Below are 16,686 nucleotides of genomic sequence, written 5' to 3' on the forward strand. Positions count from 1 at the left end.
TAGAGAGTCACAGGGGACAAAGGGGACAAAGGGAGCAAAGGAAGGAGATGGAACCTCCTTTAGACAGACTGTTGTTTAATCAGGGCCTGAACTAAAAGAACATTTTTCGGGACCAAAAAAAAAAAAATGTATATATATATATATACATATATACACACACACACACACACACACATACACACACACATAAATAAACGTGTGTGTGTGTGTATAATTCTTTCCCCTTGATCAGCTACATTTTGTTTTTGTTTTTGCTTTTGATTTTTAAAATATTTTTAATGTTTGTTTATTTTTGAAAGAGAGAAAGAGTGCAACCAGGGGAGGGGCAGAGAGAGATAGAGACACAGAATCTGTAGCAGGCTCCAGGCCCCAAGCTGTCAGCACGGAGCCTGATGTGGGGCTCGAACTCAAGAACTGCGAGATCACGAGTTGAGCCAAAGTCGGACGCTCAACAGACTGAGTCACCCAGGCGCCCCGATCCGCTACTTTTTCTGGAAGAATGTGTATAATTTTAAAAGAAAAAAATTTTAAGCCACACCTGTATATTCTTTAAATGAACTGAGGAGTTTTAAACCCAAATTTTTGAGGTCTTATTTGATTCCCTACAAACGTGTTTTAGTTCTGTTCTGTGGCCATGGCTGTGGTCAAAATGGCTGCTATCTCAAAGACTTCAGGAAAATGATTTCTTTTTTCAAATTCTTACTGGAAAAGAGGTCTCTACCTCACTTAGCAATGACCTACTTTTCCAATACAGAAAGTGACAGATTCAACTTCTATTCCTGTGAGAGGTTGTAATTTGATAAACAAGGAAGGCAACTGTGGCCCTGTCCCTGTCTCTCTTCTGTGCCTCGCTCATGTCTCTGAACACTGGCAGCCAACTGTACCTCCTGGCTGATGTCTCTGAAATCTGTAATTCCTTCCCAATTTAATATCTGTGTGAAGATACTAGAGAAAGGTGACAGCCAACTGTGGCAGAGCTGTTTGTTCTGTAGCAACTGGCAACCAAAGGAATGCGGACAAGTGCAGTCTCAAGGCAGTTCCTTGGACAGCTGGATTAGGAAAGAGGCATTAGCCATCTCAGCACAAAAATGCACAAGGGCCCTTCACCATGCCGAGAGTGGCCCTTCTGTTCTTGTTTCTGTGGAAACCCTCTACAGTGGAGACGAAGGCATGGACATTCTAGAATTTGGTTCACCATGTTGGAGGAGGAAATGGTCCGAACCACTACAGAGAGCACACTACAGACTTGGATAGGGTCTATTCCCTTTCCCCCCTCTCCCCTCTCTCCCTCCCTTCCCATTCGCCCTCATCATTTATTAATAGAGCTGAAACAGGGTTTGGGCCTTTCATCGCTCGAACTATTCACAAGGCCTCTCCTAAAAGATCCCCTCGGGAAAATCCACTTCTCTCCCCTTAGGGCTTCCACTGAGTGCAGAGTAGTACAACCGGGGTTTGGAGGTCTCCCCTTGATGGTAAAGAACCTGGGCTCCAGATCAGACACCTGGCTGTGCCTCACCGCAGAGCTTTATGTTGGTTCCTTAACCTCTCTCAGCAAGGCAGAATTCAGGTCTTTGGAGTTAGGTTGCCAGATAAAATACAGCAGGACACTCGGTTAAATTCAAATTTCGGATAAACCACGAACCACGTTTAGTAAGAATATGTCCTAATTATTGCATGACATCCTATATTTATTTGGTAAATTTGGCAACCCCACTTTATAAAGTCCCAAAGGCCTACAAAGATTGGTACTCCTTCCCTCACTCACTACCACATGATTAAAAAAAAAAAAAAAAATCTATAGTTTAAAGATATGCAAAAAAGTTCACTGAAGATCATATTTTTCCACAATACTTTTATTGAAATTTCAGATTTTTTTCAAAACCTATTTTTGGGAGCCCAAGCATTTGCTTAGTTTGCCTGTTCAGCCATCACTGCGTTTTTTTCTTAATTGTGGTAAAATATGGCTAATGTAAAATTTATCACTTCAACCACTTTTAAGTGTACAGGTCCGTGGTAGTAAGTACAGTCACACTGTTGTGCAACCATCCTCACCTTCTGGCTCCAGGACTCGTTTCATCTCACAAAACAAACTCTGTACCCGTTAAACACTGACTCCCCATTCTCCCTCACCCCAGCCCCTGGCAGCGACCATCCTACTCTCTGTAGGAGTCTGACTACTCTAATTACCTCGTATAACTGGAATCATTCAGTCCCTGTCATTCTGTGACTGGCTTATTTCACTTAGCGTGACGTCCTACAGGCCCAGCTATGTTGTGGCACGGGTCAGACTTCTTCCCTTTATAATGCTGAGGAGTGTTCCACTGTGTGGACAGACCATGTTTTGTTTATCCATTCATCCATCAGTGGGTGCTGGCAATGTTTCCATCTTTTGGCTTTCGTGACAATGAGTATATAAATATTTGTGCAAGTCTCTACTTTCAATTCTGTTGGGTATATTGCCAGAAGTGGAATTACTGGATCATTTAACGTTTATTTTTGAGAGCAAGAGCATACATGAGAGAGCAGGGGAGGGGCAGAGAGAGAGAGAGGGAGACAGAGGATCTGAAGCAGGCTCTGTGATGACAAGAGAGCCCGACGCATGGCTCGATCTCATGAACTGTTGTGATGATGACCTGAGCCGAAGTTGGACGCTCAGCCGAATGAGCCACCCAGGCGCCCTGGTAAATCTACTTTTAATTTTTTGAGGAACCACCATACTTTTTCCCAAGCATCCAGCACTGTTTTTAAGCCTCAATTTTTTCATCTGTAAAATGGGATTATGGAACCAATATCAAAGAAGTACATATTTAGGAAATATTAAAATTGACTCAAAAGAAAATGCCTGGGTAAGCTAGTAACATTGACTTTGGTGAAATTTAATCCTTGGTCACACATGCCCATAAAAAAAGGCCAATAATCAGTTGGTTTAAAGGCAAGTTTTACTAAACATCAGAAACAAACAAACAAACAAAAAAAACTAACCAACTCATTCAATATGCTGGTATAACCTTAGAAGGCCCAATTTATATAATACACTACTGATCTTCCTGTACTGTCTGTCTATATAACCATCTCTAAAATGATGCATTGTAATCAGGGATGATATACACACAGCTGAATACGACAACAATATATCAACACAGGCTTATGAATTAAGTAATAATTTAGTGTCCAAACCAGAAATTGAGAGGAAAACGGATGAAATGCTCTATTAGAATTTCCGAGCCCAGAAGGCATCTGTATTTTCACTTTAGAACACTAGAAATCAAAGGCTAAATTGTGGTACCAGGGGATAGACTGGAGTCCTGTGGACAGTCTGGGAAGGTTTAATAGCTGTAAGTAGGCTTGGCGGAATGCACAACAGACGCATTTGTGGGCTGGAGCCCAATTTACAAATTGCTTTCTCATGCATGGTGGTGGTTGGGTGTAGAGCAGGGAGTATGGGACCTTGATACATGGGTCTAGTAAAGAAAGGAGACTGCTGGGAGCAATGGGAACAGGTGTAAAGAGAGAACAGAGTGGATGGGGCCCGATCATCGTCAGCCCGCAAGTCAAGAAGGTAAGTAAGGAGATGCCCTGTAAAGCATCAGGGTTTTCTCTCAGGGGAATGCTGTGACAAGACGGTGTGCTTTTTTTCATTATATATGTATGTATATATGTATTTTTTTTTAATTTAAAAATACTTTATTGCTAAAAACTCTTAACCATCATCAGAACTTTTTGTTTTCCAAATTTTTATTGGAAAATTCTAGTTAACATACAGTGTAATATTGGCTTCAGGAGCAGAATTTAATGATTCACCACTTACATATAACCCCCAGCGCCCACCACCATTTAGCCCGTCCCCCGCCCACCTCCGGTCCACCAACCCTCAGTTCAGAGACGGTGCCTTTGGAATCACAAACTGGCTGGAGATGCAGCCTGCACAGCCGGTTGAGCAAGACTAAGTGGTAGCGGACAACCAGGGCGGTGAAGAAGGACAAAAGAACGGCCCGGCCCGGGATTGTTAGGGGCTCCATGTTAGCTTTAGCCACTAAGAGATTATGAGGCTCAGCAGGGAGCCTGGAGCACTGCGAGTGCTGGTTCCATGAACAGGAGATAAGTTGAGAGAAATCATAAGCTTACGCTCTGAATGTACCGAGTTTGAGAAAACGGTGAGAACATCTGAAGCAGGATGTCTTAGCTGGCTGGATGAAGAGAAACTGGGACAAGCTGAGGAAAGAGCTGGCCAGTGAGCTGAGGGCTTACGCGCTGCTGCCTCCAAGGTGTGCCCAAGACCATCAGAGTCCCAGCTGAGGAAACATCAAGATTGACCTTAGGACTACAATGAAGGAAAACTAGCTAAGAAATTCGCATTGGGCAATGTTCAGATGTATTTTCTAAAAAGCATTGCTGAGTTTTGAGGGGGTTTCTTCCATAAAATAGCTATTGAGAGAATGGATGGATTCTGTCTCCTGGACTCTGCAACTGGTTTCTCTCACCACATGTTTCGTTTTCTATGGGTAATACATATTTTTTTAAATAGGAGGGAATTAGTGATGCAGAAATAAGGAAGTCTCACTAGATTTCTTATAATGATAGTGCTACTTGGTGGCTCTCCTTTCTTCACCAGTAGCAGAAACTCTTTAATGGCTGATTACATATTTTAAAATCCCACCAAAATCCTTATGCTTGCTCCTCGGCCATAATAAACTCCCTCCAGGTAACACACTGTTACCTGGCTTTTCTCTCTTGCTTGGAACTGTGACTGGAGGCATTTCTGCCCTGCTCCCACCCCAGGACTCTTGCACAACTACAACCTTAATTATTCCTGTATCAGCCTCTGAATCACTTGTTCCTAATGGCAGAATATCTCTAGTGCAGTTCCAAATGTCTAAAAAGCATTAACAGCCTCAGCAGAAAATATCAGGGCTTTTTCTTAGGTTTGACTACACTGAAAAGCAAAGTGAATATGGGCCTATCTCCTAACACCTGTGGTAACCAGTTTTAGTTAGGTATTATGTTAAAGCCTTAAGATTTCTCTGTCAAGTTATTATTTTATAATGTTTTCAAAATGCCAAAAATGTCACATAAATTTCAAGTCTATGCAGTCACATTTTTTATCTTCCAATGTCTCTGATGTCTTCCTAGACTGCCCACTGCAGCAGTGACTGCTCTGGTTAGGGACCTGTCATTGTTTTTAATGGCTCTTGGTTACAACCCATTTTCCCCTCAGTGTGCTCCTCAGTGATCCTCTAGTTGTTTTAAAGCTTCTGGGCAGGTCTATATTGTGTTTGATATTTCTTGGGAATTTCTCCCAGAGCTAACATAATTAGGACCTGTGGAAGAATATTAGCAAATAATTATTGAATATTTATCATTTTTTCTAAAAGTATCTCAGCAGCGTATTTCTTTGTACAAATATCGAGAGTTTACAAATGTAATTCCCCTGTACCGTCTAATAAACATAAAACAAATGGCAGATAAGTCTCTTTTGCAAGATATTTCCAAAAGAAGTTCTTGAAGCTTAACACCTTTCATAATACGTAGTGTAATTTTCAGCTTAATATATCCTGAAATGTCAACACTACCAGGATTTTTTCAAATACATAGCCCATGTTCCTTTCAAACTTTTTCAGTGTTGAGCAACAGGACCTATAGTAGCCTTCAGAAGCAAGGCCTTGGATGGGAACATAATGGAAATTTTTTTTGTAACACAATTTAGAAATATTTTCTTCTCACAGTACATGTAGTATGTATTACTTAGCTATAAAGTATTAAAGCACAAACTCCAGTTTGAATACGGAAGAGCTGTGGTCTGCTTACATAATTACAAGAATTTCATAGCTATGAAAGGGTAAAGTTTTTGGCAGTTTGTATTAGCCAGAACCATTATAAGCATCAAGCATCTCATGAATAATTTAATTTTTAGCATGTGTTCAAAATCCAAATGAGATGATCTGTTATAAACAAAAAGCCGTAAACGCTTTGGTAAAAATTGAAGAATGCATAACTAACAGAGTTATGTCTCTATTAGGTGGTCAGAAGAGAACAATTAGGGAAAGAACATCAGTTGAGGACGCAGGTGGGAGCTTGTGAGGAACAGACACACCAGAGGTTAGATTTGAGGCTCTGCAACCAGACTAGAAAAGCAAGCAGAATTAGGTGCAGGTAGGAAGTCAGTGAGTCTGGTTAATACTGTGTGATTAAAAAAAAATTTTTTTTTCTAATGCTTATTTTTGAGAGAAAGAAAGAGAGAGAGAGCGGGGGGTGGAAGGCAGAGAGAGAGAGAGATGGGAGACACACAATCTGAAGCAGGCTCCAGGCTCTGACCTACCAGCACAGCTCCCAAGGCGGGGCTTGAATTCAAGAACCGTGAGATCATGACCTGAGCTAAAGTCAGACACTTAACCGAATAAAACACCCAGGTGCCCCAATACTGTGTGATTTAAACGTAATTCTGCACCCTTGAAGCTTGATTAAGTTGAACATTGAATTTAAGAAGAAATATAAGTGAAAAGGACCAAAGAAAAAGTAGGAATGATCTGGCAGGATTAATTAAGGCTGACTGGGAAAAAAAATGTCCAATATTGGAAGACTCTATGCAAAGCTTTTGCTATTTCAGGAGAGATCAGAAGTGAACTGAAGAAAGCACTTCTTAGTAGACAAACCTAAAAGAGAACACTTTTTCCCCTTTCATTAAGTGTTATATTGGAATTGAAATAAATGGCGGGGGGATGGGGAGAGGAATTCTAAACTGATAAAGTGACTGAGTAAGTGAATAATGCTGACACTTAAAGCGATCTCCAAAGTCAAGTGGAAAGATATGTATATGTGTGTTTTTTTTAATTGATATAACAGAAAATGGGATAGAACTTAGGGTCTGAACAAAACCCAGTTAATTTTAACACCAACAATTCTTCAGAAGCTTACAACAGGACCCAGGGTCTACAATACATGACATTTGTAATGTCCAAGATACAATTCAAAGTCTCTCAAAGTACACAACTAGGAAAACAGGATTAATTCTTAAAGGAAAATAACAGTCAACAAATGCCAATCTCTAAGATAGAATTATCAAAGACATTAAAGTAGCTTTGCTTCATAAGGTCAGGGAAAACACATTTGAAATGAATGAAATGATACAAATTCTCAACAGAGAAATGGAAAGCTAAAAAAGAATCAATTGAAAGTGAACTGAAAAATGCAGTATCTGAAATTTAAAAAACAATGACTGGATGGACTCAATATCAGAATAGAGATGATAAAAGAAAGAATCAGTAACTTGAATATACAATAAGATAAATTTTCCAACCTACCAGAGATAAAAGATTGAAAATAAAACAGTGCGTAGATAACATCTAAAGATTTAGTATAGTATAATTAGAGTCCCACAGGAAGAAAAGAGATTGGAATAGATAAAATATCTTTAGCAAGAATAGCAAAGTACTCCCTTAATTTAGTGAAAGGCATACATACACTTACAGATTCCAGACACTTAGCAAGTTCCATACAGAACAAGCTCAAAGAAAACAATGTCTCAAAGCATAACAACTAATAGCTGGAAGAGAAAAAAAAACACACACATTACACATGGGGAACAATGATTCAAATATCCATGAAGTTCTCAAAAGAAACCATGAAGGCCAGAAAACAGCAGAACCACATTTTTAATGCAGTAAAAAAGCTTAATCAACCGAGAATTCTACATCCAGTGAAAATATCTTTCAAGAATAAAAGTGAAAAAAAGACATTCTCAGATGAAAGAAAACAGAAGTAATCGAGACCAGTCCTGCTCTAACATCAGAACATATTTTTAAAAAACTCTTACAATGTAATAATAATAATATAAACAACCTTATTTGAACAGATATTTCACAAAAGAAAAAATATGAATGGCCAACATGCAGAAGAAAAGATGTTCAACATCATTAATCATTAGGGATATGCAAGTTAAAACCAAAATGAGAGCTGAGTCCAAGATGGCAACATAGAAAAAACCTGAACTCATGTCTTCTACAGACAAACCAATCTACACCTATTTACGGAGTATTTTCTTCCTGAAGAAGAACTAAAGGCTGACTTAACAACTTCAGTACAACAGAAGATAGAGAAGGGCAAGAGAGACAGAAACAAGGAAACAAAGGGAACCCCTACTGCCAACAAAGATGTTAACTGCAGTGGAGAAGAACAGCACTGATGGACGCTGAGCAGATCTGTCTGCCCTAGGGCACAGACAAAGAAAAAAAGAAGCCACAGTTTCAAAGAGCAGCTAGTACAAAAAAGATCCAGCCCTAGAACCCTGCCAAATGTCCGGGAAGCTGCTGGAACTCTAAGTTTCAGGAGCTGGTGAGCGCTATGATTTACATCCCCCCTCTACCTTGAGAGGATGGACTGCAGCAGGGTCTGAAGGCCTTAGCTGGCCTGCCGCCTCAGTGAGCACTAGGTCCCTACCCTGTACCAGCCCCACCCTCCCCTCCAAGGCAGCCCGAGGAGAGTGCACATGGGGAAACCCCTGGGTCCGCACTCACTAAGCTCCAGTGGTCATTCCAGTGTGACACAGGTACAAAGCACTGCAGAACACTTCAGACTCCTACCACACTGGCTTCAGACATCTTGCTAGGGCAGGGCGCCTCTGGCACAGTGCACTCTGGGACCTCACTGCTGATGTGTGCCTTGGCTCCAGTCACCCCACCAAGGTGCCCCTTGCGTGGAATGCCCCGAGAACCTCCAGCCTGTGCCCACCTCAGTTCCAACTGCCGTGCCAGGGAACCCAGGATACCCTCACCTGCACCCACCTCAGCTTCAGCTGTCCTTCCAGGGTACCCGCGACACACAGAGCCCAGGAACAACACCAGCTCACACCCACTCCAGCTACAGCTTTCCAGCCAGGGCAACCCCTGTGCGGAACACCCCAGAATCCCCTGGCCCACACTCAGCCTCAGCTCCCGCCACAACATGCTCTTCATGGAGAGATCCGGGATGTCGCAACTTATATCCACTTTAGTTCTGCTATCCTGCCAAGGTGGCCTCTGCACATAGAGCCCCAGGACCTCCCACTTGCACCCACTTCAGCTGTAGCTGTGCTGCCTGGGTGTCCTCTATGTTTAGAGCCCTAGGACCCCCTCAAGCCTACACCCACTTCAGCGGTAGCTATCCTGCCAAGGTGCCCACCGCATGGAGAGCCCTAGAACTTCCCAGCTGCCAACCTGCCTCAGCTCCCACTGCCCTGCCAGGTCACCCTCAGTGTAGAGAGCCCTACAACATCCCAGCTTACGCCAACTTCAGCTTCAACTACCCTGCCAAGATGCCCTCTGTGTCTAGAGCCTCAGGACAGCCCAAATTGTACCCACTTTCAGATTCAGCTGTCCTGCCAGAGCACTTTGTTCACAGAGAGCCCAGGAACCACACCAAGCCCTGATGACTTCAGCTTTAGCCATCCTGCCAGGGCGCCCTCTGCAGCTAGAGCTATATGCAACCTCTTGCCTTGAAATCACTTCAGCCTCAGGTGTCCTGCCAGGGCTCCCTCTTCATGTAAACCCCAAGAGTTCCCCACCTGCATCCACTTCAACAATACCTGTCCTGCCAGGGCACTCTCTGCACCTAGACACCCAGGACCCATTGGCTTGCCCATGGGTACAAGCTACAGCTGTCCTTTTGGGGTGCCCTCGGCAGAGATCCTTAGGACCACTGCAGACTATGCCCACTTCGGCTCCAGCCATACCACAAAGACAGCCCAGCACAAACTGCCACATGACCCCTAGTATACACCAGCCACAGCTCCAGCCAGACAGCCAAAGTCACCAGACACATACAATCTACATAGGGGACAACCATACACAAGATGATTCTTTCACACTCAGGAGAAGTAGCTCTTATGCCTAATTCATAGAAACAAACACAGAGAGTCAAACAAAATGGGGAGACAGAGGAATACGCTCCCAGTGAAAGAACAAGACAAAACTTTAGTTGCTAAGCATCTGACTTGGGCTCAGGTCATGATCTCACAGTTCATGAGTTCAAGCCCCACACTGGGTGACCTTAAGCCCCACTTCAGGTGAGCTCGAGCTCTGCTTTGGGTGAGCATAAGCCCTGCTTCAGATGAACACGAGCCCTGCTTCAGGTAAAAACACAAGCCCTGCTTCAGGTAAAAACACAAGCCCCACTTCAGGTGGGGCTGATTTGTGTCCTCTCTTACTGATTTGTGTCCTCTCTCTCTCCCTTTCAATCTCTAAATAAATAAATAAATAATCTTAAAGATTCTCGCTGGACTGGAGAGAAGAGTGGAACTCAGGACTTCAACAAAGAGATGGAAAATATAAAAAAGAACCAATCAGAATTGAAATTAGTAACTGAAAGAAAAAATACCACGGGGAATCAATAGATTAGCAGGTGAAGAACAGATCTGCAATCAGAAAGACAGGGTAATGGAAAGCTGAATTCATCCCAGCTGAATAAAGAGAAAATCACATTAAAAAAATAAGGACAGGTTAAGGGAAATCTTGAACAATATCAAGCAAACATTTACATTATAGAGGTCCTAGAATAAGAAGACCAAGAAAGGAGCAAATTTCTTCAAATTTATTTGAAGAAATAATAGCTGAAAACTACCCTAACCTAGCAAAGGAAACAGACATCCAGGGTCAGAAAGCACAAAGAGTTCCAAACAAAATTAACCCAAGGAGGGCCACACCATAACACATAATAAACAAAATGTCAAGGTTAAAGATAAAGAGAATTTTACAAGTAGCAAGAGAGAAGTAATACGCAAAAGAATGAAACTAGACCACTTTCTTACACCATACACAAAAATACACTCAAAATGGATTAGAGACCCAAATGTGAGACTTGAAACCATAAAAGTCCTAGAAGGAAACATAAGCAGTAATTCCTTTGACATCAGCTGTAGAAACAGGCAAGCAAAACACAAGCAAAATTAAACTATTGGGACTATATCAAAATAAAAAGCTTTTGCACAGTGAAGCCATCAACAAAACAAAAAGTCATCCTACTGAATGGGAGAAGATATTTGCCAAATGATATAACCAATAAAGGGGTTAGTATCCAAAATAGATAGAGAACTCACACAAGTCAACACCAAACAAACAAACAAAAAACAAACAAAAAAACCCCAAAAAAACAACAAATAATCTGATTGAAATGGGCAGAGAAACTGAATAGGCATTTTTCCAAAGAAGGCATACAGATGGCCAACAGACGCACGAAAAGATGCTCAACACTGCTAATCATCAGGGCAAACAAACCAGAACCACAATGAGATATCACTTTACACCTGTTAGAATGGCTACAATAAAAAACGCAGGAAATAACAAGTGTTGGCAAGGATGTGGAGAAAAAGGAACCCTCACGACTATTGGTAGGAATGTAAATTAGCGCAGCCACTGTGGAAAACAGTACGAGTTTCCTCAAAAAATTAAAAATAGAATTATCATATGATCCAGTAATTTCACTGCTGGGTATTTACCCAAAGAAAACAAACAAACACAAAAAAGTAATTCATAAGATATATGCACCCATGTTTATTGCAGCATTATTTACAACAGCCAAGACATGGAAGCAACCTAAGTGTCCACTGATAGAAGAATATATGGTATAAGGGGCGCCTGGGTGGCGCCAACTTCAGCTCAGGTCATGCTTCCAACTTCAGCTCTGGTCATGATCTCACAGTTTGTGGGTTTGAGCCCCACGTCAGGCTCTGGGCTGAGAACTCAAGAGCCTGGAACCTGCTTCGGATTCTGTGTCTCCCTCTCTTTCTCCCGTCCCCTTCTCACTCTATCTCAAAATAAATATTAAAAAATTTTTTAAAGAAATGTGTTATACACACACACAATGGAATATTACTCATCCATAAAAAATGATACGATCTTGGCATTTATGACCACATGGATGGACTTACAGAGTATTATGCTAAGTGAAATAAGTCAGAGGAAAGCAAATACCTTATGTTTTTCATTTAAATGTGAATCTAAGAAATGTTAAAAAAATGAAGAAACAAAAAGCAAAATCAGACCTGTGTAGATACAGAGATAGATGCAGAGAACATACTGATGGTTGTCAGAGGAAAGCGGGGAAGGGCAAAATGGGCTAAGGGGAGTGGGAGACACAGGTTTCCGATTAAGGAATGAACAAGTCACAGGAATAAAAGGTATGGAATAGGGAATGCAGGTGATGGTACTGGAATAGTGTTCTATAGTGACAGATGGTAGCTACACTTGTAACAAGCATAATGTAGAAGCTTATCACATCACTACTGTTATACACCTCAAACTACTGTAATACTGTGTTTGAACCATACTCAAAAAAAAAAAAACAAAAACAAAAACAAAAATAGAACAACACAAACTGTCTTATAAGGGCTGTGAATCTAATGTGTATATCCAGCAAGTACTTCTTAATCATATAATGTGAGATTTAGGAAGAATTTTAGAAGTCATTTAGCTTCACCTCTCCTCCAACATAGGCATTTTCTCCCATAGCTTTCTTGACAAATGTTTGCCAATCAAGACTTAGTTATTTATAATATTGAGGAGCACCTCATGGTGTTGGCAGCTCCATTCCCTTGCTGGATTGCTCTCATCAGTAACTCCTGCTTCTTGCTATGGTTCTTTGCAGCCTCACAGAATATGTCTACCCTTATTCCATATGACAACTCTTCACCCAGTAGGTGACTGCTAATCTGTCCCAACTAAATACCACCAGATCTCATAATGATTTTTCACATCACACTAATGCATAAACACCCAAAAGTTAACTGTAGTCAATTCTGGAAGGTAAGAGTACAGGTATATTTTAATTTATTTCCTTATATGTAAATTCTAATTTTCGCAATAAATATTTTACTTTAATAATAAGAAGAAAAACACAACAAGATCCAACCACATACGTTCTAAAACACTGAAAGTGCCACCAAGAATTTGGAGCTCTTGTACCTTGCCAGTGGAAATGTGAAATGGTATAACTTCTATGGAACTGTTTAGTAATTTCTTTAAAAAATTAAATATAGACCTACGATACATACCAGCTATTCTATTCTTGCTATTTACCAAATAGACAGACCAAGACTTGTTTAGATAAATGTTTTTAGGAGCTTTATTTGCAGTAGCCCCAAACTGGAAACATTCTAGATGTCCATCAGTAGAATAAACTATAGTATATTCATATAATGGACTGCATAGAAATAGCAAGGAATAAACTACTGATATATCAACATGGCTAAATCTCAGAAATATACTGAATGAAAAAAGCCTTACTCAAATTACATACTGTATGATATCATCTACATAAAATGCTAGAAAATGCCTGGGGTTAAGGTGTAGAGAATAGATTGTATGTGGGCATGAAGGAACTTTGGGGGGATAGTACTGACTATCTTGTTTGTAGTGGAAGGCTTCATAGGTGTGTGTATATATACATAAACTAATCACCTTAACCATCTGGTATTTAATTTTACTTACTATATCTCAATAAAGCCGTAAAAAATAACTAAGAAATGAATTTCTTAGTTAATTATTGTGGATCTGGGTGCTGCTGATGTGGAATGAATACGAAAAGCACCCTGAAGCCCAGTGATGCAGCTGACCCTTCAAGTGTCTTGAGAAGCCCAGGAGCCAGACAGCTGCCCCTATGCCTCTTTCCTTGCTCTTTCTGAAGATTCTCCAACCAGCACAGAGCCACCTTTATACTGGGGGAACAGCAATGACTCCATCTTTTCCCCATGACCATAGGTTTTCTTCTAGAAGTTTCACAGGTTTAAAATCAGTTCTCACAGGTTCTAGGAAGATGGAGGAGTAGGGGGATCCTGAGCTCACCTAGTTCCATGGACACGCCAAGATTAAAAACACAGCAGCACAACTAACTCTCAAAATGACCCGAAACCTGGCAGAACTACTTTCCAGAGTTAATCAGAGAGAAGACCACACTGCAAAAGGTAGGAGGGGCAGAGACACAGTTGGGAATCAAACCCCAGGTAAGACTAACCACAAATGGGAGGGACGTCACAAGTATGGAGAAGCAAGAGGATCAGACCCCATACCAGGTACCCCAGGCACAGGGAACAGATACTGGGAAGATGAGTCCACATAACATTTGAGAGTTTTTACTCTTGAGAGTAAAACTCTTCAGAGTTTTTACAATCATACTTTAAAAACCAGTGGGCTTAGCTCTGGGAGAGCTGGAGGGCTATAAGAAACTGAGTCCCACCCTTAAAGAGACAGCTTAACAGATAACCCCACTGAGATACAGCACAGAAGTAGCAGTCTAAAAAGCGCCAGGGGTATGCAAGGAGGAGAATCATTTACTAATATCAGAATGTGCACTGGAGGTGCAGGGATCTTCAGAAAACCACTCCAAGAACAAAAGTGCCGGTGGGCACCATTTCTCTCCTAGCCTACATAACAGGACACTTATGGGAATTAGCACAAACCCTGTCCACCTATCTTGCTAGTACCTGGGGCCCTGCCCCTTCATGTACCTGCAAATCCATCCCATCCAACTCACCTCAGCTGGCAGCCATTCCTCCAAAGCAACCCCTGCCCTGAGAAGAGGAGAAAATAACCACACACACCAGTGTACCAACAGTCACAGCAGCACAACCTTATAGCTGGCAGCACAGAAAGAGTGCCCTGCCCGTCAGTCCCAAACTGAGAAGTAGGAATCTAGTCCGATGGCCATCCCACCCACTAACAAAAGCTCCCCAGGGGACAACACAGGGAGAGCTCCCTGCAGGTTGATGAACTGCAGCCCCAGCCAAGCGGCTGAGGGAAGGCATCTGGTCTGACTACAAGCCCAAGGCAGTCCCACATTGACCCATTAACAGCACAAGGACCAAACCCTGCTCAGGCAAAGTGGGCCACTGCAACCAAATGGACTGGAGGCAAATATGGATCAACCAAAACAGTAAGGCACACCAAGCAACATAGGGAACACCCCTAAAGCACATGGTTCAGGTGAACAAGGGGCATTGCCCTGCAGCACACAGGCCTTCTCCTTTACAAGGCCACTACTTTCAAGATCAGGAGACATAACTGACTTCCCTAATACATAGAAACAGAGAGTTAGCAAGTGAGGACATAAGAATATGTCCCAAATAAAAGAACCAGACAAAAGCTCAGCAAAAGAGCTAAAGGCAATAAACCTTATTAAAAAATTCAAAGTAATGGTCATAAAGATATTCACTGACTTGAGTGGAAGATCTCAGTGAGATCTTTTAAGAGATAGAAAATATACAAAAGAACCAGTCAGAACTTATGAAGAACTCAATAAGCAAAATAAAAAATACACTAGAGGGAAAAGCAGATTGAGAAGGCAGAAGAATGGATCCGAGATCTGGAAGACAAAGTGTTGGGAAGCAATTAAGCTGAACAGAAAAAAGAAAAAAAGAGAACAGGTTAAGGGAATTCAGAGACATCATCAAGAGTAATACCATTCACATTATAGGAATCTCAGAAGGAGAAGGGAGAGAGAAGACAGCAGAAAATTTATTTGAGGAAATAATAGCTAAAAAATTCCTAATTTGGGGAAGGAATCAGATATCCAGATTCAGAGTTCACAGAGATCCCTCAACAAAATTAACCCAACGAGGACCACACCAAGACATATAATAATTAAAATGGCAAAAAGTAATGATACAGAGAAAAATTTAAAAGCAGCAAGAGAAAAGAAAACAGTTACATACAAGGGAAACCCCATCAGCCTATCAGCTGATTTTTTAGCAGCAACTTTGCAAGCCAGAAGGGAGGGACATCATATATTCAAAGGATCAAAAGAAAAAGGAAAAAAAAAAAGGTGCAACCAAGAATACTCTACCCATCAAGTCTGTCATTCAGAATAGAAGTAGAGATAAAGAGTTTCCCAAACAAACAAAAGTTAAAGGAGCTCATCACCACTAAATCAATCTTACAAAAAAAGTTCAAGGGAATTCTTGGAGTGGAAAGAAAAGGCCATTATCAAGAGATAAGAAAATTCTGAAAGGAAAAAATTTCACAGTTGAATGAAAATATATAATCAAACTAGTAATTAATCACTTACAAAACCAGTATAGAGGTTAAAGCACAAAATCAGTAAAATCAATTACATCTACAAAAATCAGTCAAGGGATTCACAAAGTAAAAACATATAAAGTGTATCATATACATAAAATTTAGTGCTTTTAGAATGGGTTCAAGCATAAGCAATGATCGACTTAACATAGACTGCTATACACATGTTATATATAAATCTAGTGGTAACCACAATTCAAAAAACTATATTAGACACACAAAACTAAACAAGAAAAAAATCCAAGCATAACACCAAAGAAAGCCATCAAACCCCAAGGGAAGAGAGCAAGGGAAGAAGAAAGGAACAGAGAACTACAAAAACAATGATAAAACAACTAAAAAATGGCAATAAGTGCATACTTATTAATAATTACTTTAAATGTAAATGGACTAAATGTTCCATCAAGACATACAGTAACTGAATGGATAAAAAAGCAAGACCCGGGGCACCTGGGTGATTCAGCTGGTTGAGCATCTGACTTCAGCTCAGGGCATGATCTCATGGTTCATGAGTTTGAGCCACACGTTGGGCTCTTTGCCCTCAGCGCAGAGCCCATTTGGGATCCTCTGTCTCCCTCTCTCTTTGCTCTTCCCCCCTCTCAAAAATAAACTTTTTTAATTTCAAAAAAAGTAAAACAAAGAAACCAAA

The sequence above is a fragment of the Panthera pardus genome, unplaced genomic scaffold (genome assembly GCF_024362965.1).
Source record: "Panthera pardus isolate Hobbes unplaced genomic scaffold, ASM2436296v1 HiC_scaffold_15, whole genome shotgun sequence".
Taxonomy (NCBI): Eukaryota; Metazoa; Chordata; class Mammalia; order Carnivora; family Felidae; genus Panthera; species Panthera pardus.